The following is a 23,767-nucleotide window of genomic DNA, read 5'->3' on the forward strand; positions in this document are numbered from 1 at the left end:
CTGATCAGACAAAGAAACGTTCTCAAATGGACATCATTGCGCTCACACTCCCACTCTTCACTTCAATCACATTTTCCATTGCTCTGTCTCACTTGATTTCAAACTTCAGTCCTGGTTCCTGTTGCTCCCCCCACCTGACTCTCAAATTCACTCAGAGTTCCCAACTTTATCTCTGGCTACTGCTGGGAAGAACCAGGAATAAAAACGCAGTTATGTTGTTGTTTTACTGTGAATTTGGCCATCAAAGACATTTTCAGCTTCACTGTAATTTCAGCACCAAATTTGAAGTTTAACGCTACTGGTCCAAGTCAGTGCATCTGGACCCTCTCCAAGGAGGCAATTAGTTGCCCGATGCTGGAGAAGCTCTGTGCTGGTCTCAGTCTAACGATTGGGGTCAGCACAGCACCCAGCACGTCGATATGTATTGTCATGACATGCCTCTGGTCCTGTTTAGCTTCTTACCGCCTCAACTCCGACCCCTCCCATTTGTGTGTGGGTAGATTCATTGCTGTAGATAGATTTTGAGCATGAAACAGCTGCATGCACTGTGCTCTCTAGTTCCTTTCGACACTTGGAATACCATTCTGCGTGCACATTGGCATCTAAGGCATGTGTCCATAACAAGACAACTACCAAGATGACCAAGTAAATACTCTTCATGTAAGAGGCCAAGCAATGAGTATCAGCAGGCTATATTATTATGAAGGGCATCCCAGTCAAACCCAATTCTGCCCTCAGCCAACATTGACACGTGTGTAATGTCCAGCAGAAGGGAGGCGGCCGTGGCTGTTGTTCTCTCTCTCTAACCCAGGGTGACAGGCTAACTGCAGGATCTCTATTGCCACCCTGGCTGAGATCAGCACAAACCAAAGATGATTTCTGGGATCTTGCCGGTCTATCGGGCTCAGTTCCACACTGGCCAGTGCACCTACCAAATGGGCCTCTAGTGGTCGAGAAAAGGAATAGCAACCCAATGCAACACAATTCAGTGAATAACAGAACAAGTGTGGAGTGCTATGAATGAATTGAAACACTTACTCTTAGTTATTTCACTAAATATATTCTCACTTTGTGGCTCAACTTGTACAGCTTTGACTTTCATTCGTAAAAGAGTAAATTCTTTGGCCTCGGATACAATGTTCCCGCAAATTATTTTTTTGGGTGCGTGGCCCCTTTAACAGGATGCACGGCCCATTCAAATTTCTGCACATGCACGGTTTGCCCATTTAAAAGTCGCCGAGCGGCTTGCGAGGGATCTCCAGACCGCCGCGCCATCGCGAAGCTTAACGGGAACATTGCTTGGATGCCAGCGTGCGAACGCCGAACACATTGGTATAAAAGTCTTTCTCCACTAGTATAACAGAGGTGTTAATACATTACTTGTCAGGCTTGAGAGTCACCTCCAGTCTTTACTGCGTTATGTCAGGGCCACTGAAAATAATACATGGTTGACACACATGTTCTCACTGGTCATCCCCTAAATGTTTATTATTTAATTCACTGAAAAACGATTGAAGCTTTCACTTATTGGTTCTTTTTCTTTGTCTGATGATGACTCCATTTTTTTTATATGGCTAAAGCAATACCATTCAGTAGATATCTAACCATACATGGCCTGTAACCTGGTAACATAGAGACCCTCCCTTTTATATTCAAGAGATCCAATCAGGTCATTTGAATTTTGATTCTGGATATTTGATTGGGCATGCAAATTTACAATCGCCAATAAGATGATCGATTTTAACTAGCCAGATGTTTAGTGAAGTTTTCATTTTACCCTGATAATTGATTCTCTCCCGGTGTCTGACACGCACAACATGGCCACCCCATGAACGATGACAACAGATTTCACCTTAATTAAACAACAGCAACAATAAATACAACTTTAAGAAAACAGCTCATTCTGTGTAAAAAAAATGTGCACATTTTCCCATAAAAGCTTCTCTTGAGAAATATATGAAATCTAAACATGCACAGGCTGGCGATTCCATTCGCTTAGGTGGAGATAGTCAATTCTAGGAGAGTCCAGGTGATGGCAGCAGTGCTTGCCAGTGACAGCCAGCAATGTCTGGAACTAACGGCGGCGCTTTCAGCATTACACAAGTCAGTGGAGCAGCAAAGAACTTTTCTACCTCCAATAAGTATAGTACTTGCATCCGCGCCACACTCCGTACGAAAGGAACATTTCTTGGTTACCGTCACGATTCCAAGTCCGTCTGTAATAGAATAGATATATTATGACAATTCTATACCGCTCATTTGATCACCTGGTATATATAGGGCTGTGGTACCAACATATCATTATAAATCTAATCAATCTCAATCGTTAAAGCTAATCCCAGTTTAAATTGGATTTATCGTAAAAAAAAAATTCCCCAACTAATATAAAGTGAGTTTTTTTTTTCTTTCCGCCCCTCCTCCAACTCTTGTGGGCTTTTCCGAATGCCAATCACCCTCCACTACCTGATCCAGCTGATTATTATTCATCGAATTGTACAGCACAGAAGGAGGCCATTCGGCCCATTTGAAAGAGCTCTCCAATTAGTTCCACTCCCCTGCTCTTTCCCCATAGCCCTGTAAATAATCTCCCCTTAACCCTCTCTGCTTTAAGAAGAACAATCCTAGCTTCTCTAGTCTCTCCACATAACTAAAGTCCCTCATTCCTGCTGCCATTCTAGTAAATCTCTTCTGCACCCTCTCCAAGGCCTTGACATCCTTCATGTGTGATCCTGTTTAGGGAGTGTCAGCAAGCTATTCAATTGAAGGTGGGAGAGAATCCACAGCACAGCTCAATCTTGTCTCCACCCAAAGTGCACTTTCCAGGAGGGGTCAATGGGTAGTAATCAGAAGTTGGTTGATATTTTCTCTCCATAGCCCAGGGGTGTTGAGGCCAGTTGTATCATAACTGCCCCAGCAGAGATCAACTTACTCAGTCTAGAGGACGGATCAAACCTGGAACCATTCTAATCTATAAGGCTCAGGAACCAAGGGGCCAGAGCCTTTACCCAGTGAGCCATCAAGAAGCTGAAAGTGCAGAATTTCATCCGCATGTTCCTAAAGATGGTCAATCATAGTGCCAGCTATGGCTCAGTTTGTACCACTCTTGCCTCTGAGTCAGAAGCTTGTGGGTTCAAGTCCCATTACAAGGACTAGAGCACAAAAATCTAGGCTGACACTCCAGTGCAGTACTGAGGGAGTGTTGCACTGTCGGAGGTGCCGTCTTTCAGCTGAGACGTTAAACCGAGGCCCTGTCTGCTCTCAGGTGGATGTAAAAGATCCCATGGCACTATTTCGAAGAAGAGCAGGGGAGTTATCCCCGGTGTCCTGGCCAATATATCTCCCTCAACCAACATCACTAAAACATATTATCTGGCCATTATCACGTTGCTGTTTGTGGGAGCTTGCTGTGCAAAAATTGGCTGCCACGTTTCCTACAATACAACAGTGACTACACTTCAAAAAAGTACTTTATTGGCTGCAAAGCGTTTTGGGTTGTGAAAGGCGCTATATAAATTTCTTTTATCTATGGAGAGGTACTGTCCACAGTAAGTACCAAAATGCAGATTATTACACTGCATAGCCCGAGTCATACAGATCTCCTTGTCTACTCTTTAATATTCACCAGCGAATCCACTGTGGTGTTGCTCATGTGGAGTTTGGGGCCTGCGACGTGGCTGTGATTGACAGCTGCTAACCTAACCCTTTAAGAACTCCGCTCAAGTATTCCCTGTGGGGAGGTGGTCTGAATTGATCCTGGGGTCAACTACAGGATAACTGACAGGTCCTTGCGACTTTCAGGCTCCAGGTCAACCAACATCCTTGCCTCACCGACAGAAATGAACCTGCAATTGACCTCAGAATGAAATTACAGTCTTTTACCCACTTTGAATTGTGACATATGAACATACGCACAATGACGGACAGGTAAAGACCTTCTGGTCCATCCAACCTGACCCACACAACTGCGATACCTTGTGTGTATCACAATATATACACTCCCCCCCCACTCCCACCCGAAACCATGTGATCTCCTGGGATCTGAATAGTGACACTTGAAATTCGACAGACATTTTCAGAACTTTTCTATAGATATACATTATTGGTATATCCTTTCTTACTCTATAGCAAATACATAGCAGAAACTGGGAGAATAAAAGACATCTGCAATGATCTCTAAAATGATTGAGGTAAAACTATTTTTCTCATGCACCTTGTTTGAGATATTTTACCAAAAACGAAACGTACTTACCCTGGCTAAATCCTACTGTTTTCACAGAAGTGAGGCACATTGTTTTGTTAGATGGGCATAACTGGTGCTGTGTATTGCAATCATCTATTAACCTGGTGTTAATACAGCGGTAGCATTTCAGGGCTTCAGCTGGAATATTAATGAAGGGCAGATGACATTAATAAAACATTGAATCAGCGCTCTCTATAAGCAGCTTTTACTTCTTAATATTATGTCACCACCAAACTATCGTTCCTTAAGAAAATATAAATTTAGGAGATCATTTTAATCCAATGACATTAATATAAATATCTGCCCAGTTACTACTTTCCAAGATTCATGCACCAACAGGTTCAAGCCATTGGTTTTCTGAGGTGGATCAGGGTTAACTATGATTTTCTGTTCATATTCAATATGCAGTTCTGCCTTAATTATTATACAATTCCAAAAAATGTCAAATATTGAGTCTGCGAGCTATGGGTTGGACACCCTGAAATAAATAAACCCAGCAAAGATTTTAAGTGTATTTCCATTTGTAAGAATTTCAGTTAATAAATCCTAATAAAAATTAATTTGATGAAGAAGTTGTAAAAGGTACAGATAAGAACATAAGAACATAAGAAATAGGAGCAGGAGTAGGCCAATTGGCCCCTCGAGCCTGCTCCGCCATTCAATAAGATCATGGCTGATCTGATCCTTACCGCCAATCCACTATGACAGGACTATCTCCTGAATCTAACAGCATTAGACACACGAAAACAGGAGCAGGATCAGGCTACACGGCCCCTGGGCCCGCTCCGCTACCCACAGGGCCATGACCTATCCGAACCTAGACTCATGTCCAAATTCCTGCCCGCTCCCCGTAACCCTTAATTCCCTTTTCTACTAGGAAACTGTCTATTTCTGTTTTAAATTTATGTAATGATGTAGCTTCGACAGCTTTTTGGGGCAGCATATTCCATGGACCTACCACCCTCTGAGTGAAGTAGTTCCTCCTCATCTCAGTTTTGAAAGAGCAGCCCCTTATTCTAAGACTATGCCCCCTAGTTCTAGTTTCACCCATCATCTGGAACATCCTCCCTGCATCCACCCGATCCAACCCCTTCATAATCTTATATGTTTCAATAAGATCGCCTCTCATTCTTCTGAACTCCAATGAGTAGAGTCCCAATCTACTCAACCTCTCCTCATATGTCCATCCCCTCATCCCCGGGATTAATCGAGTGAACCTTCTTTGTACTGACTCGAGAGCAAGTATGTCCTTTCTTAAGTATGGACACCAAAACTGTATGCAGTATTCCAGGTGCGGTCTCACCAATACCTTGTACAACTGAAGCAATACCTCCCTATTTTTATATTCTATCCCCCTAGCAATGAAAGCCAACATTCCATTGGCCTTCTTAATCACTTGCTGCACCTGCATACTAACCTTTTGAGTTTCGTGCACCAGGACCCCCAGATCCCTTTGTACTTCAGTACTTTCCAGTTTCTTGCCATTAAGATAATAACTTGCTCTACGATTTTTCCTGCCAAAGTGCATAACCTCACACTTTCCAGTATTGTATTCCATCTGCCAAATCTCTGCCCACTTACTTAGCCTGTCTATGTCCCCTTGCAGGTTTATTATGTCCTCCTCACTCACTACTTTCCCTCCCATCTTAGTATCATCTGCAAACTTTGACGTGTTACACTCGGTCCCCTCCTCCAAATCGTTAATATAGATTGTAAAGAGTTGGGGACCCAGCACTGACCCCTGCGGAACACCACTGGTTACTGATTGCCAGTCTGAGAATGAACCATTTATCCCAACTCTCTGCCTTCTGTTAGATAGCCAATCCTCTATCCATGCCAGAATATTACCCCCAATCCCGTGATTTTTTATCTTAAGCAATAATCTTTTGTGTGGCACCTTGTCAAATGCCTTTTGGAAGTCTAAATACACTACGTCCACTGGTTCACCTTTATCCACCCTATATGTTACTTCCTCAAAGAACTCCAGCAAATTTGTCAAACATGACTTCCCCTTCATAAAACCATGCTGACTTTGTCTTATTAAATTATGATTATCCAAATGTCCTGTTACTGTCTCCTTAATAATGGACTCCAAAATTTTACCTGCCACAGATGTTAGGCTAACCGGTCTATAGTTTCCAGCCTTCTGTCTACTGCCCTTTTTAAATAAGGGTGTTACATTAGCAGTTTTCCAGTCTGCCGGGACCTTTGCTGAGTCCAGGGAGTTTTGGAAGATTATTACCAATGCATCCACAATCCCTACCGCCACTTCCCTCAAAACCCTGGGATGTAAGCCATCAGGTCCAGGTGATTTATCCGCCTTGAGTCCCATTATTTTACCAAGTACTACTTCCTTAGTGATTTTAATCGTATTTAGCTCCTCCCCCCCTATAGCCCCCTGCTTGTCAAGTGTTGGGATATTCTTGGTGTCCTCTACTGTAAAGATTGATGTAAAATATTCATTCAGTGTTTTTGCCATCTCCATATTTCCCACCATTAATTTCCCGGTCTCATCCTCTGAGGGACCAACATTTACTTTAGCCACCCTTTTTCTTTTTATATAACTATAAAAACTCTTACTATCTGTCTTTATATTTTTTGCTAATTTACTTTCATAATGTATCTTCCCTTTCTTAATCAATCTTTTTGTTATTTTTTGCTGTCTTTTAAAGTTTTCCCAATCCTCTATCCTCCCACTCGATTTGGCTACCTTATATGCCCTTGTTTTTAGTCGAATACTATCCTTAATTTCTTTACTTAGCCACGGATGGCTGTCTTTTCTTTTACACCCTTTTTTTCTCAGTGGAATATACTTTTTTTGGAATTTGTAAAATAACTCCTTAAATGTACACCACTGATCATGTATCGTCTTATCCTTTAACCTATTTTCCCAATCCACTTTACTCAATTCCGCTCTCATACCTTCATAGTCTCCTTTATTCAAGCTTAGCACGCTTGTTTGAGATACAGCCTCCTCACCCTCTAACTGAATATGGAATTCAACCATGTTATGGTCACTCATTCCAAGGGGATCCTTTGCTAGGACATTTTTAATTAATCCTGTCTCGTTACACAGGACCAGATCTAAGGTTGCTTGCCCCCTGGTTGGTTCAGTTACATACTGCTCAAGAAACCCATCCCTAATACACTCAATGAACTCATCCTCAAGGCAGCCCTGCCCAATTTGATTCGTCCAATTTATATGATAGTTAAAATCCCCCATAATTATAGATGTTCCCTTATTACAAGCCTCAACTATTTCCTGATTGATACTCCGTCCAACCGAGTTGCGACTGTTCGGAGGCCTATATACTACACCCGCTAGTGTTTTTTTCCCCTTATTATTCCTTATCTCCACCCAAACTGTTTCATTATCCTGATCCTTTGACCCAATATCATTTCTCTGTATTACAGTGATTCCTTCCTTTATTAACATAGCCACCCCACCTCCCCTTCCTTCCTGCCTGTCCTTCCTGATTGTTAAATAACCTGGTATGTTTAATTCCCAGGCATTGTCACCCTGCAGCCATGTTTCTGTAATGGCCACAAGATCATACCCATATGTAGCTATTTGTGCCTTTAACTCGTCTATTTTGTTACGAATGCTACGTGCCTTCAGATAGAGAACTTTCAAATATGTTTTGTGACACTTAGTTCCTGCTATTGCCCTTTTTATTACTTTACCTTTTACTCCACACCTTCTACCCCTTCCTGACACGCTCTGGTTTTTAATTTCCCCACTGCTACCTAAGTCTATGACCTTCTCTGTTGTCATTTGTATTATTTGCTCTCTGGGAACCTCCCCCCCACTAGTTAGTTTAAAGCCCTCTCTACAGCCCTAGTTATATGATCCGCCAGGACTCTAGTCCCAGCACTGGCCAAGTGAAGCCCGTCCCAACGGAACAGCTCCCTCCTGTCCCAGTACTGGTGCCAGTGTCCCAGGAAGCAAAACCCATTTCTCCCACACCAGTCTTTGAGCCACGCATTTAACTCTCAGTATATTAAATTCTTACCACTGAGAGAGCAAAGAGCTGCAATGATGGCTCCAGTAATGAATTTCATTTTGACCTTATATTTTGTTGTTGATTTCTGATCCTCTTGCCTTCTGCGTGTTTCCTAGTGGGAACCAAACACCATAATCTTTTGAGTCTTAAATAAACATCTTGGAACACTTATTATTGAAATAAGGCTTCAGCCCCCAAAACCAGAAATATGTAATTACATTTTTTTCTAACAGTAACAAACTATTAATAGGTAACACCTACCATACTACCGTTCGGATAGATTAGAGGTAAAATCTTCATCTCTCAGCCATACAGACTAGGAAGGCCACCGATTTAATCCCAGATCTAAACTGAATTAGGTGCTCACAGCCAGGGTAGCAGTATTACAATTGTTCACACTGCCATTGGATTAGGGAAGGGAAATTCGGCCAGTTATGATTGTTTCTGGAAGTGTGCATATATAGACGCTGGGTGAGGACAGGATTGGCTTGGCTGATGCATGTGACATTTCAAGTACCCAACTCAGTATTGATTGCAGATCTTACCTCAAGGGCTCTGGAAAGGCTCTATCCCCTTTTTACTGCTTGGCAGGGTGCACTCCAGATTCTACAACAGTGGGGGGGGGGGTAGCGGTGAGAGCAACTTGAGGCTGGAAGGTGCACAGGTATTTGTGGGAGACAAAGACAAAGGGGTTCTTGACAGATGAAATATCAGTGTTTCACAGCTGTTTGAAGCTGTCAAACACTGACAGTCTGACTACTAACTTGAGTCCTTCTACACAGACTCAGTTAGAAGTCTCACCGGCAATGAAAGCTGAAGGCTGTCACATTTGACAGCTCGCAGCCATTTTGCTTTCAGTGCCGGCTGAGTGATGGACTCCCGAAACCTAGAGGAAGAAAGGCTGTTAAGGTAAGTACAGGTAATTTAAACTTCTTTACACACTTTAGACACACCAAACACACTTACCTTTGCACTCATGCACCCATCACTCACCTGAACACCGACATCGCGACCCCTCCAAGTCCTTCAACCCGCCTGCTCTAACCTGGTGTGGTTTGGAGCCGTCGGGAATCCCACATGACACCCCTCAAAATAGGGATTAGGCTAAAAACTGCCTGTTAACAGGCAGTTAATTGGCACTAATCCCTTCCCGCCTCGGGTCGGCGGGTCCCAGTGCGGGGCGGGTACCCGCCTCCTTTGAAACTTACGTGGAGGCGGGTTTTGGGCGGGATGGTGTCGGGGCCCCCGAATTCAGGATATTCCCCCCCCACACGCCTGAAACCCCGCCTGACGGCTCCAGGAAAATCTACCCCAAAGTCTTCAGTGCTGCCAATAATTAAGCTGGAGGAAATTTTGGCTTATCCAAGTCTTAATATTACTTAGGCAATTGGAATCAGTGGCAAAAGCTGTAGAGTTGACGAAAGAGGAGTGGGTGCCCGAGGGGGAAGTGGAAAGGGTTTGGTTTTGGACTTGATAAAGTCTATGATAAAGGGGCATCTGCTTGAAGTTGGTGTCTAAGTGTCAAAATATTAAGTGAAAATAAAGTATGCAGTGGAGGAGGTTGGAACAGATGACTTGTTGTGGAGGAGGAGAAGATTTGTACTGTTCTTGCTCTCCAGGATCATCTTAGAGTAGTGAAGCAGGCTTAGCTGGGGAAAGGGAACAACAGTGGAGCTTGAAATGATCGGACTAAACTCGGAGATGGATAGCCAGGTCAGTTGCTCACCAGGTACATTCCAGATTGTGGTCAGCAGATTTAAGGCATGGAGGTTGGTGTTGCACCAGGGTAAGGGTGGGAATAGGGCTTCATAGGAAGAGACAAACCAATTGTTGCAATCCACAGAGGCATCAGTGCTATCCTTAATGGAGGACCAGAGTTGGGGGAAGTGAATGTGTTCGGGGAAAGCAGAGGGATGTGTAGGAGAAAGGAGAAGAGGAAGTGAACAGAGCCTTGGCAACAATAAAGGCCTTGAAGGTTTTGAGGCCATTTGTAAGGACAACGCCAAGGGGATGGTCGTAGGTCTGGAGGTTGAGTTTGTGGAAGGCAAGGAAATCAGTTGTGGGGAAGGAGAGTGAGTTCAAGTGGAGAATGGGTGGGGAGGGGATGGTATCTTAACGTAGAAAATAAGGGAGCAGTATCCAGTGAGACATGCAGCTGGTGGTCTGGGGAGGAGGCAATAGATAGAAAGACTTGCATTTATATAGTGCCCTTCACTACCACTGGACATCCAAAAATGCATTACAGCCAATGAAGTACTTTTGAAGTGTAGTCACTGTTGTAATATAGGAAACATGGCAGCCAATTGCGCACAGCAAGCTCCCACAAACAGCAATGTGATAATGACTGGATAATCTGTTTTGTTATGTTGATTGAGGGATAAATATTAGCCAGGACACCAGGAAGAACTCCCCTGCTCTTAGTCATAGAGTCATAACGGCACAGAAGGAGGCCATTTGGCCTATCGAGTCCATGTCGACTCTCTGTAGAGCAATCCAGTCAGTCCCATTCCCCCGCTCAATCCCTGTAGCCCTGCAAGTTTATTTCCCTCAAGTGCCTATCCAGTCTCCCCTTGAAAACATTGAATGTCTCCGCTTCCACCACTTCCGTCAGCAGCGAGTTCCAGGTCCTCACCACTCACTGCGTAAAAAGTTTTTCCTCCCATCCCCCCCTGTATCTCTTGCCCAAAACCTTAAATCTGTGTCCTCTAGTCCTTGTACCATCAACTGGTGGGAACAGCCTTTCCCTGTCTAGCCGATCCAAACCCGTCATAATCTTGTACACCTCTATCAAATCACCCCGCAACCTCCTTTGCTCTAATGAAAACAAATCCAGCTTCTCCAACCTGTCCTTGTAGCTAAGATCCCCGATCCCCAGAACCATTCTGGTAAATCTCCTCTGCACCCTCTCAAGGGCCTTCACATCCTTCCTAAAGTGTGGTGACCAGAACTGGACGCAATACTCCAGTTGTGGCCTAACCAGCGCTTTATAAAGGTTCAGCATAACTTCTCTACTTTTGTACTCAATACCTCTATTTATGAATGTAAGAAGTCACACAACACCAGGTTATAGTCTTCACCTGACGAAGGAGCAGCGCTCCGAAAGCTTGTGATTTCAAATAAAGCTGTTGGACTATAACCTGGTGTTGTGTGACTTCTTACATTTGTCCACTCCAGTCCAACACCTGCATCTCCACATCATGGCTACTATATTTATGAAGCCCAAGATCCCATATGCTTTGCTGACCACTCTCTCAATATGTCCCACCACCTTCAGGGACCTATGCACATTAACACCCAGGTCCCTCTGTCCCTGCACACTCTTTAAAACTGTGCCATTAAGTGTATATTGCCTCTCCCTGTTCCTTCTGCCAAAATACATCACCTCACACTTCTCTGTATTAAATTCCACCTGCCACTTGTCTGCCCATTCTGCTAGCCTTTCTATGTCCTGTTGCAGTTGATTAGTATCATCCTCACTGTTTGCCACAGCCCCAAGTTTGGTGTCATCAACAAATTTAGAAATTCTACTCTGTATTCCAATATCCAGGTCATTTATATATATATATATATCAAAAAAAGCAGTGGCCCCAGCACTGACCCTTGGGAAACACCACTGTCTACCATCCTCCAGTCTGAAAAACAGCCATTTACCACAACTTGCTGTTTTCTGTCCTTAAGCCAATTCCTTATCCAAGCTGCCACTGACCCACCTATTCCATGAGCCTCAATTTTGTTAACCAGCCTTCTATGTGGTACTTTGTCAAACGCCTTCTGAATATCCATGTAGACAACATCCAATGCATTCCCTTCATCAATCCTCCCTGTTACTTCATCAAAATATTCAATTAGATTAGTTAAACACAATCTGCCTTTTACAAATCCGTGTTGGCTCTCCTTAATTAGCTTAAACCTCTCCAAGTGCCCGTTAATTTTTTCCTTGATTATTGTTTCTAAAACTTTACCCACCACTGATGTTAAACTGACCGGCCTGTAGTTACTAGGATTGTCCTTACACCCTTTCTTGAACAATGGTGTCACATTTGCCACTTTCCAATCCTCAGGCACCTCCCCCGCATTTAGGGAAGATTGGAAAATTATGGCAAGCCCTTCTGCTATCTCCTCCCCCAATTCCCTTAGCAACCTGGGATGCAAGCCATCTGGACCAGGTGACTTATCCACTCTAAGCATACCCAGCCTTTCCAGTACATCCTGTCCATCAATTTTCACCCGTTCCATTGCTTCTACCTTTTCCACTTCTACTGATATTTTGTCAGCATCCACCTCCTTAGTAAACACCGATACAAAGTACTCATTGAGTATTCTACCCTTGCCCTGCGCCTCGAAGCATATATCGCCTTCTTTGTCCCTAATAGGCCCCACCCTACTTCTTACTACCCGCTTATTGTTTACATGCCGGTAGAAGATTTTTGGGTTCCCTTTTATGTTAACTGCCATTCTACTCTCATATTCTCTCTTTGCCAATCTTATTTTCATCTTCACTTCTCCTCTCAACTTATTGTATTTGGTCTGGTTCTCCCTTGAAGAATTCACTTGACATTCATCATACACCCTTTTTTTTTGTTTCATCATCTTCTCTATCTCCCTCGTCATCCAAGGAGACTTTGCTTTGTTTCCCTTACCCTTCCCTCTTGTTAGAATGTACCTAGCCTGTACTTGGAACATCTCCTTAGAGATCACCCATTGTTCCGTCACAGTTTTTCCTGTCAGGATTTGGTTCCATTTTACCCTGATTAGATCCTTTCACATCCCATTGAAGTTAGCCCTATTCCAGTTTAGAAGTTCCACTCTAGATTGTTCCTTGCTCCTCTCCATTACTAATCTAAATCTTATGATACGATGATCACTCGTACCCAAGTGTTCTCCCACAGACACTTGGTCGACCTGGCCCACCTCATTCCCCAGCAACAGATCCAGCAATGCCTTCTTCCTAGTTGGGCTAAGAACATACTGGTCAAGGAAATTCTCCTGAACACGTTTCATAAATTCCTCCCCCTCCTTTCCCTTTATCCTAGCATTATCCCAATCGATATTTGGGTAATTAAAGTCCCCCAATATCACCACTCTATAGCTCTTGCATAGCTCTGCGATTTCCCTGCAGATTTGCTCCTCTACCTCCCTCTCACTATTTGGAGGCGTGATCATACCCTTTTTGCTCAACTCTAACCAAATGGATTCTGTCCTTGTCCCCTCAAGAACATCCTCCCTTCTCAACACTACAATGTCTTCGAAATAGTGCCATGGGATCTTATACGTCCACCTGAGGGTAGACGGGACCTCGGTTTAACGTCTCATCCGAAAGATGGCACCGCCGACAGTGCAGCACTCCCTCAGTACTGCACTGGAGTGACAGCCTAGATTTTTGTGCTCAAGTCTCTGGAGTGGGCCTTGAACCCACAACCTTCTGACTCAGAGGCGAGAGTGTTACCACTGAGATGAGGAAGATCTTGATGGAGAGGCAAAAAGGGCAGAGGAAGTTGAAGCAATCGAATGTGAAGGAACTGGAGAAGTAGCTGGAGACACAGAGGTGAGATTAGGAAATGGTGGTTTGGGCAAGGAACATGGTGAAACATTAAGCCAGTTAGGATGCTGTCAATGAGGGGCAAAGGAGTTGCTTTCTGTCAATGACTACCAGGGCCCAAGATCATAACCCTGACTGACCTCTCTCTCTCTCTCTCTCTCTCTCTCGAGCTTCCTGGGTGCCTGCTGAAAGCAATAGTAAAGCCCAGGCTACATTCTTTGATCTCCAGAAAGAAAAGTCCAAAACCCAAGCTTGAAATTCTCATACCTACCTGCTCCTTGTTTTAAATCATCATGGAGTCTATTTTTCCCCCCCGTGGGATCTTCCAATGTGCTTTTCATCTGTGGGGAATCTCCAATCTGCCTGGTCAGTTATAAATTTATGCTGCTGGGAATGAGTATACACATTGCTTGTTGTTGCACTCATTCCATCAGGAAAATGTCTATACGGTAGTAGCTTGTGAGAGTTTACATTTTTCCCTTATCCTTTCAGAACGTCCACAACTTTTACAAGGTGAGCTTCTGTACAAGAATATCTCTCTTTACAGATTGCTAGCAAACGATAGGATGTGTCAAAGGTTAAATGCACTTCAATAAATGGTTACTTGGCAATACAGTACAATATTACATTATGTACAAAACAAAGCAACAAACTATTTTTTTTTCCCCTCGGGGTCTGTTCCATATCCACCAAACTGTGGGCAAAAATCTTCCAGGGCTAGATATTTCACCTATTGACTATGCATGGATGGACATCTAGCCAGTCTTGCTTAAGTCTTAATGTAAACCTGTGGCTTCTAGTTGTGGTTTAGTTCTTGGACTTCTGATCCAAAAATAGCTTGCTTAAATCTACATCCCCTTCAGCACATGGCTTGGACAATGTCCAGACTCAATCTTTTTTTCTTTAATGTGCTCACTGAGCATCTCATAACTTAGAGCCCCCGCCCCCCACCCCTGCCCAAGCCCTAGAATCATTGGATGAGATTTTAAACAGAGGCTCCATCTACTTGATGAGATACACACAAAAGATCCCATGGCACTATTTTGAAGAAGTGCAGAGTTATCCTGGCATCCCTCAGTCAACACCATCAAAAAAAAATAGATTATCTGGTCATTCACTCAAGTTGCTGTTTAAAGGATCTTGCTGTGTGCAAAATGTCTGCCTACATAACAATGACTGTACTTCTAAAGTAATTCATTGATTGTAAAGCACTTTGGGAGATCCTGAGAATGTGAATGGGGTCATATAAATACTTTCTTGTTTCACCTTTGTTGTTCTCTGAACCTCTCCAACTAACACATATACTTTTGAAGGTAAAGTGCCCAATGTTGGAGAAAATACTGTAAATATGGCTTCAAACACCAGTATTCTGTAAAGGTTAGAATGCTGTGATGTGCCATCGATAACTCAAAGACAAGGAGTTTAAAGATTCAACTAAAGGCTTTTAATCACTAAGAACTTTGCAGGTCTTTACACATCGGGTTCGCCTGCTAGAATGACTCATACAGCTCTTGAGACCTTTATATGGCAAGAGACAGGGGCATAGCCAATACACACAATAGGAAAAAGGGGGCGGTACACACACAATACAAAGCAGGTAAAACACAGGGGGTGATGAAGGCATATATTTCATCACATTCACCCCTTCTACAGATTTAGTCTGTCCGGGGGTGTGATAGTCCTTCCTGAACGTCGCAACAGTACCTCGGGTTCCGACCGGGAGTCCGTGGTGCCCTCCTTGGCATACCCATGTGTTGGGGGTGTTGCAGGTACTTCTGGGGGTGGTAAGCCTGGGGGTGGTGGTGGTTCTTCTGGGGGTGGTAGTGATGGGTCGTCGTTGTCGTCGCTTCCTGCCGAGGCAAGGTCCTTTATGGACACGGTGTCCTCACGCCCGTCGGCGTGCTTGACGTACGCATACTGTGGGTTTGCGTGGAGTAGGTGTACTGCCTCCACGAGTGGATCCGTTTTGTGGCCCCTCACATGCTTTCGTAATAGGACGGTCCCTGGGGTGGAGAGCCACGAGGGTAGGGACACTCCTGAGGTTGATTTGCGGGGAAAAACAAACATCTTCTCGTGAGGAGTGGCGTTAGTAGCAGTACACAGTAGCGACCTTATCGAGTGGAGCACGTCTGGGAGAACCTCTTGCCAGCGGGAGGTGGGGAGGCCTTTAGACCTTAGTGCTAAGGTGACCGCCTTCCACACTGTCGCGTTCTCCCTCTCCACTTGCCCATTACCCCGGGGGTTATAACTAGTGGTCCGACTCATGGCTATCCCCTTCGACAGCAGGTATTGGCGCAGTTCGTCGCTCATGAACGATGCCCCCCTGTCAGTGTGGATGTAGTTGGGCATGCCGAACGTGCAAAACAGGTTGCCGAGGCACTTGATGACCATGGCACTGGTCATGTCTGGGCAGGGGTAGGTGAATGGGAAGCGGGAGTACTCGTCCACAATGTTGAGAAAGTACACATTGCGGTCGGTGGAGGGGAGTGGTCCCTTGAAATCTAAGCTCAGGCGCTCGAATGGCCGTGTAGCTTTGATCAGGTGGGCTCGGTCGGGCCTGAAAAAAACGGGGCTTGCATTCCGCACAGGTGCGGCAGTCCCTGGTCATAGACCGGACCTCCTCGATAGAATAGGGCAGGTTACGAGATTTTATAAAGTGGAATAGCCGGGTGACCCCCGGGTGGCAGAGGCCATTGTGGAGGCCCTGTAGCCTGTCCCCCTGGATGCTGGCACACATCCCTCGTGATAGGGCGTCGGGGGATTCGTTGAGGGCCCCCAGCCTATATATTATGTCGTACTCAAATGTGCAGAGTTCGATCCGCCACCTGAGAATTTTGTTGTTCTTGATCTTCCCCCTCTGTTTGGTGTTAAACATGAAGGCTACCGACCGCTGGTCGGTAAGCAGGGTGAAGCGTTTGCCGGCTAGGTAGTGCCTCCAGTGCCACACTGCCTCCACTATGGCCTGGGCCTCCTTCTCTACCGAGGAGTGCCTGATCTCGGGCCCTTGGAGGGTTCTTGAGAAAAAGGCTACGGGCCGCCCATCCTGGTTGAGGGTGGCTGCTAAGGCAAAGTCAGACGCATCGCTTTCGACCTGGAAAGGGATGTTTTCGTCCACTGTCCGCAGCGCGGCCTTCTCAATGTCATGTTTAATGCTGTTGAAGGCGGTGTGGGCCTCAGCCGTGAGCGGGAAGGACGTTGATTTCAGGAGGGGACGGACCTTGTCGGAATAATTGGGGACCCATTGGGCGTAATAGGAGAAAAACCCCAGGCACCTTTTCAGGGCCTTGGGAGTGTTTGGTAGGGGTAGCTCCCGTAGGGGGCGCAATCAGTCGAGGTCCGGACCGATTTCCCCGTTTTCCACCACGCAGCCCAGGATACAGAGGCGCGTGGTGCTAAAGACACACTTATCCTCGTTGTAGGTGAGATTGAGTCTGAGGGCGGTTTTCAGAAATCTCGCGAGGTTCGAGTCGTGGGTCTTGCTGGTCGTGGCCGCAGATGGTGACGTTGTCTAGGTATGGTTAGGTGGCTGTTAACTGGTTCTCATCGACCATGCGGTCCATCTCCCGCTGGAAGACCGAGACCCCATTCGTTACCCCAAAGGGGACTCTGAGGAAGTGGTAGAGGCGTCCGTTCGCCTCGAAGGCGGTGTATGGATGGTCCTCCGGCCTAATGGGGAGCTGGTGGTATGCCGATTTTAGGTCGATGGTGGAAAACACCCGGTATTGCGCGATTTGGTTAACCATATCCGCTATGCGGGGCAGAGGGTAGGCGTCTAGCTGGGTGTATAGATTAACCGTCTGGCTATAATCTATCACCATCCGCTTCTTTTCGCTACCCTTAACTACTACTACCTGGGCGCGCCACGGGCTGGTACTGCATTCGATGATACCCTCCCGCTTGAGTCTTTCTACTTCCGACGCAATGAACCATCTATCCTCCCAGCTGTACCGCCTACTCTTGGTCGCTATGGGTCGACAGTTGGGTGCGAGGTTGGCGAACAGAGAGGGGTGCTTGACCTTCAGGGTAGCCAGACCGCACACTGTGAGGGGCGGCTGGGACCCACCGTAGGTAAGCGTGATACTTTGGTGGTGGCACTGGAAGTCCAGACCCAAGATCACGCTCACACAGAGATCTGGCATTATCAATAGTTTAAAATCTCTGTAATCAGTGCCTTTTACCGACAGCATAACCGCGCAGAAACCTGTGATTTTTGAGGTATGAGTCTTATCAGCCATGGCGATTTTGCCCTGTGTGGGGACTATCGTTAGTGAAAGTCGTTTTACCAGGCTAGGATGAATAAAGCTTTCGGTGCTCCCGCAGTCAATCAAGCATTTAACCTTGTTCCCGTTTACCTCTATGTCCATCATCGATTTAGAGAACGGATGCGCCCTGGATTGATCCACTGTGATCGAGGCCACCAGTGGGTCCTGGAGGTCCGTGTAGTCGGGGCAAGATGGTGGACTCCATGAGGGTGGACAAGATGGCTTCCAAGATGGCCGCTCCCATGGCGCGCACGCGGCGGTGGTGGAGTTGGAGGCGGGGTTCCCTCTGCAGACTTTGCTGAAATGTCCTTTCTTCCCGCATTTAAAACAGGTGGTGCCCTTCGCTGGGCACAGATGCCTGGAGTGTTTGTCCTGGCCGTAGAAGTAGCATTTCAGGCCCCGATGCATCGCGGCAGTAGTGGGGCTCCTGGGTGGGGGCTGGGGCTCCGATGGTGCTGGGCTGGCCTGAGACCTGGCAGGTGAAGATGGCTTCCAAGATGGCGGCCCCCACGAGGCGGAGTGGGCCGCGTGGCCTGGGGAACAGGATTCAGAGTTCCTCTGGGCCATATCCAGCGATCGCGCTATACCCATAGCCTGTTTTAAGTCCAGTCTCTCCTTTTCAAACAGCTTCTGCCGAATGTAATTTGAGCCGAGGCCCGCAATAAAGGAGTCTCGGATCAGCTCCTCCGTGTACACGGTGGCAGACACGGCCTTACAGTTACAGTCTCTGCCCAGTACTTTTAGGCTTAGCATAAAGTCCTCTAGTGACTCACCATGCCGCTGCGTGCGAGTAGTCAGAAGATGCCTGGCGTACACCTCGTTTATTGGCCGCACGTAGTGGGCCTTCAGAATGGTGCAGGCATCCCCGTAGCTGGTGGCATCTTGGATGAGAGGGGAGACCCGATGGCTCACCCAGTTTCGCAGGATTCCCAGTTTCACGTCTCCGGTGGCGGCTGCTATGGCGGTGGATGAGTTTGCAATGAAAAATTCGAAGCATTGGAACCAGTGTCCGAACTGTGTGGCTGCGTCTGAGGCATGGGGGTCCAGATCCAAGCGCTCTGGTTTCAGGAGTCGATCCATCTTGTTGTTTTAGTGATTAAAATTGATGTGCCATCGATAACTCAAAGACAAGGAGTTTAAAGATTCAACTAAAGGCTTTTAATCACTAAGAACTTTGCAGGTCTTTACACATCGGGTTCGCCTGCTAGAATGACTCATACAGCTCGAGACCTTTATATGGCAAGAGACAGGGGCGTAGCCAATACACACAATAGGAAAAAGGGGGCGGTACACACACAATACAAAGCAGGTAAAACACAGGGGGTGATGAAGGCATATATTTCATCACATGCTGTTCCAACTTAGTCACATGCCCCTAAGACAAACGTGGCTCTGCTTCGAACCTCTTGACTTTTTCCCCCCACTTATTCTACAAGGTTTTCAGTCATTGTTTTTGCTGACAGTTAACACCACTGAACACGAGTGGCAGGATGATCAATGCATATCCTCAGGTTTCCCCCTGATGATTATGGCTACCTCTGTACCAAGAGAGGTCCATCATTATTCTTTCTGCAGTAAACTAGCCAAGGGCCGAGCTCAGCATTGTCTGGTGACTGAATCTGGGGCCTCTCTGGTCAGAATGGTTTACTATCACATCACACAGATTCAGCAATACGATAGCAAAATACTGCAGATGCTGGAAATCTGAAATAACAACAGAATATGCTGGAAATACTCAAGCAGGCCAGGCAGCATCCGTGGAGAGAGAAACAGAGTTAACGTTTCAGGTCTGGGACCCATCAGGACTGATTCAGCAAACTGCTTTGATCTTAAACAGAATGGCAAAACAGCCAGTTCATTAGAGGCAGTATGTCGATTCAAGTCACATCCAATTCAAAAGTTACATAAAGCTTTCACTTTTTAATTCTAAAATTCAACATTTAATATGTTGCAAATCAGGTAAATAAATACAATTATTCAAATATTTGATTTAGCTGCTTCAGTTGATGTCCTTTAAAAAAAAACTTTTATCTTTTGTTGAGAAACTAGTTTTAGTTTTTTAAAAATGTCTTCCGGGTACTGAAGATTTTTTTTTTCTTCCGCTTACATGTCCTACGGGGCTATTTTCACCTTCGCCCTAATACTACATACCTCTTAATGTACTGTAAGAGGAGCAAAGTACTGCTACGAAGTCAGTGTAATAAACAATGTTTTGGGACGGTTAACGTGTCTTCATCGGGTTTGGCGACAAGTGACTGTTCACAATTTACTTTACAATTCAGAATAGCACATCCTAGAATATTCATGTTACTATGGATACATATATGAGGTAAGCATGTCAGTTAGCAGTTTAAAATTAACTGCTGTAATGTCACATTACAATGATTGGGCACTAGCTGAAGCAATTGTGATGTAATTTAAGACCCAGGTGAATTATGACGTCACACTCTCTTCCTTGTGTTTAGCACTCCAGATTCCATGAGCAGTTTGCCACCAGGATGTTTTATAGAATCATAGAAATTTACATCACCGAAGGAGGCCATTCGGTCCATCGTGTCTGTACAGGCTGAAAAAGAGCTATCCAGCCTAATCCCACTTTCCAGCTCTTGGTCCGTAGCCTTGTAGGGTACGGCACTTCAAGTGCAAATCCAAGTACTTTTTAAATATGATGAGGGTTTCTGCCTCTACCACCCTTTCAGGCAGTGAGTTTCAGACCCCCACCACCCTCCGGGTGAAAGGAATTCTCCTCAACTCCCCTCTAATCCTTCTACATACTTTTGGGTAAACCTAAAGGTGAGGGAAGTATAGTGGCTGGATACATGAATCTCCATGTGCACTATAATTAGTCAATCAGTATAACTTCTGGTTGGAAGGTTTTTGCCAAAAAGCCTAACTGGAAGCTCGATTTACCGTGATGATACAGGGGGCAACTGTTTAAACTGAATTTTTACATTTTTTATTGCAATTTAGATCATTACATTTTTAAATAGTCTGAATATTACTATGGAACCATAATAGTGCACACATTAAAGTACACGAATTTCCCTAATTTTTTCCTCCTCATCTCTTGTAAGTCCTGACTCATGGTTCATATTGGCCATCCTCCAGTATCTTGCCCAAGTGGATATACCTCAATTGTGAGCCTGGACCGTGATTGTTGGCAGTCTATTTGATATCACAGTTGAGCCAATTCACCGGGCATCAATATACGTGCTAATTCTCTGATGCCCACCTGAGGATCCTGCATGTTAATTCAGAACATTGGGGAAGCGCTCATGCCGCTGATGTCCTTTGCCACTCTAACATCCAGGACTTATTCAGCAGGGAGGCATAAGGAGGTGGATAGATCCTTGGGGACAAGGCCTACCTACTGAGGCCGTGACTGATGACACCATCTGCATCACCAACATTACAGTGCAGGATAGGTACAACTGTGCACACACAATGGCCCAGGAGAGGACCACCAGGGTGCCCAGGAGAGGACCACCAGGGTGCTTAAAGTACACTGCCAGGGGAGGGGGGGGGATCCTACAGTATGCCCTTGATAAAGTGGCAAAGATTGCAGTGGTCTGCTGCACAATTTCGCCTTGCAGGTGAGGGCTGAGCCTCGAATTGGCAGTCGAGATGCCCGTGGAACTGGAGGATCCCAAACGGCACGTCCGTGCCGATGGGTCGTGGCCTCCCGGAGGAAGGTACGGTGTCTGCAGCCGGAGAGCAGCCAGTAGTTCAGGTGTTTGGACACAACCCCCCCTCCAAAGTTCCATCGGAGGAATGGAGGTGGTCAGGAAAAAAGATTTGCATTTATGTAGCACAAGTCCCAAAGAGCTTTGCACCCAATTAAGTACTTTGAAACGTAGTCACTGTTGGAATGTAGGAAACGGTAGAAAAATGGGAAGCCTAGAACAGTTTCTCTGTGGAATCAGCCCCGTGGTGATGCAAACACAAAAAAGGACAGGCAATATTTAAACCAATAATTGAACAGTGCAAAAACAGACGGTCAACAAACAACATCAGTGTAAAAGCAGACGCAGATGAGGCCAAAAAGCAGTAAACTCTCATCAGGATAACTCAATGAGGAACAACTACTGAAAATTGAACAGTCTTAAAACCAGAAGACACAAATGGCAAGGTGCACACTCCTCCACATTCAGCAGCATTGTTGGGCAGGAACACAGCAGGTGCAATAAGGAAGGTGGCTGAGGAGTAAAAGACCAGCAGTGGTTTGAGGTAGTCAAATTAAAAGGAGGGCATAGGTTACATAAATAGTGCAAACGTTTTCCCATTGCACTTTAAACGTAAATTATTGAACAGTATTAAACAATTTTGAAACAGTAAAAACATTTTATAATACACAATTTAAAATATTACACTACTGTGCAGTCCGAAGCATGCCGGAGACCACCGAGGGGAGCAGGAGCAGGCGGACGCTACATGGAAAGGGGCACCTTCAAAAGGGGGGGTGGGGGTGGGAGGGGCATGGGCGTTAGCTGCAGTACGGCTGTGGGCCCCTCAGCAATCAAGTGAACCGTCCACGCAACCCCCTGGCAGAAGTTGTCCAGCTAATTGTGTCTAGCCCGCCACAGAGAAACGTCATCTGGCAGTTGATGGACTCCAGATGTCGCAGACACACCCCCCCCTTCCAATGCTCCCCGATAGTTCAGACTCGGACCGCGGGCTATATCTCCCATCACACAGGTCCCGCGGTGGTGGCTGGAGCTTTACGAGGAAGCTGGCCATGGTCACGCGTGGGGATAGGAGCATATACAACCCCACCTCGGGGTGGTCAGCCTCCTTCTGGGTCCCCCGCCCACCCCCCCCCCCCCAATCTCTTCCTCCAGCTCAGTCCCTGCCTCAGTGCCCTCATGTCTGCTGTGGGAAGGAAGAATAAAAGGTTACAATGGCGCAGCATTTTCATTCCTCAGATTACATAGTCAGCTTTCCATTCGGTGCGCAACACGGAAAAAGGCAATTTGATCCAATGCTAGCATTCTCGCCGACGCTCCTCATCGAAGCCTTGCCCCCAAGATTTTGCGATCTTTTCTTGAAATCTTCCCGTGACATTTCTGTGGAAAAGGGGATGTGCAGACACTGGAGATTACTTTTTACAGCCTTTTTTTAAAGTAACACTGTCGTTAACATTTTAAAGTTGATTTCATGTGATTTTCAGAAGTTGCAGCTCACTTACCTCCCAGTGCTACATGTCAATCTGAGTTATGGTGTTCGTTCTCAGGTTTCTATGGTGCCATGTGGATGGTCTGGGGGTGGGGAGTAAGCCATTGTCTGCGCCGTGCACGAGGTCCCCGATTCGTCATTGACATTGCTACACCGTAGATGGATCGACATTCCAGCAAATTGCAGCGTAAACATAGTGCGATATGAACAGAGAGCGCAAATGTTCGACTAACGGCATACACCAGTCCAGCAAATTCCAGCCCTGTGACTTCTCCCCACCCACCATTATAGATTTTCTTAAAAAATGATTGTTTGGAAACTACAAAGTTCTTTTGCATAGATTAATAAAAGGTTTCTCTAGTACAAATCTTTGACTATTTGGTCTTGCACGTGTCCCAGTTAGCTAATGAATTATTCCTTATTGATAACTGCCTCAATTAATTATTTCACAGTTACAATGCACAAGTTCTATATTTACAGTTCGTCAAAGTTGGAGAACAAATTATTCCATATTTACCAACTAATCTGGAAATCAGCTTGTTCCTAAATC

General features: G+C 45.6%; 1 long non-coding RNA gene across 1 annotated transcript; it reads right to left on the reverse strand.

Moving 5' to 3' along the window:
- Positions 1-1,044: 1,044 nt before the first annotated feature.
- LOC147100355 (uncharacterized) lies at positions 1,045-22,019 on the reverse strand. Its single transcript, XR_015073720.1, has 4 exons — positions 20,197-22,019; positions 8,254-8,356; positions 4,250-4,378; positions 1,045-2,216 (listed from the first exon to the last, which is right to left on the reverse strand). It is a non-coding gene; the product is annotated as an uncharacterized LOC147100355 (long non-coding RNA).
- Between the last annotated feature and the right edge of the window lie 1,748 nt (positions 22,020-23,767).

This window comes from Somniosus microcephalus, chromosome 26, assembly GCF_052327205.1.
Source record: "Somniosus microcephalus isolate GS21.2 chromosome 26, FLI_Smic_1.0, whole genome shotgun sequence".
In the NCBI taxonomy this organism is placed as follows: domain Eukaryota; kingdom Metazoa; phylum Chordata; class Chondrichthyes; order Squaliformes; family Somniosidae; genus Somniosus; species Somniosus microcephalus.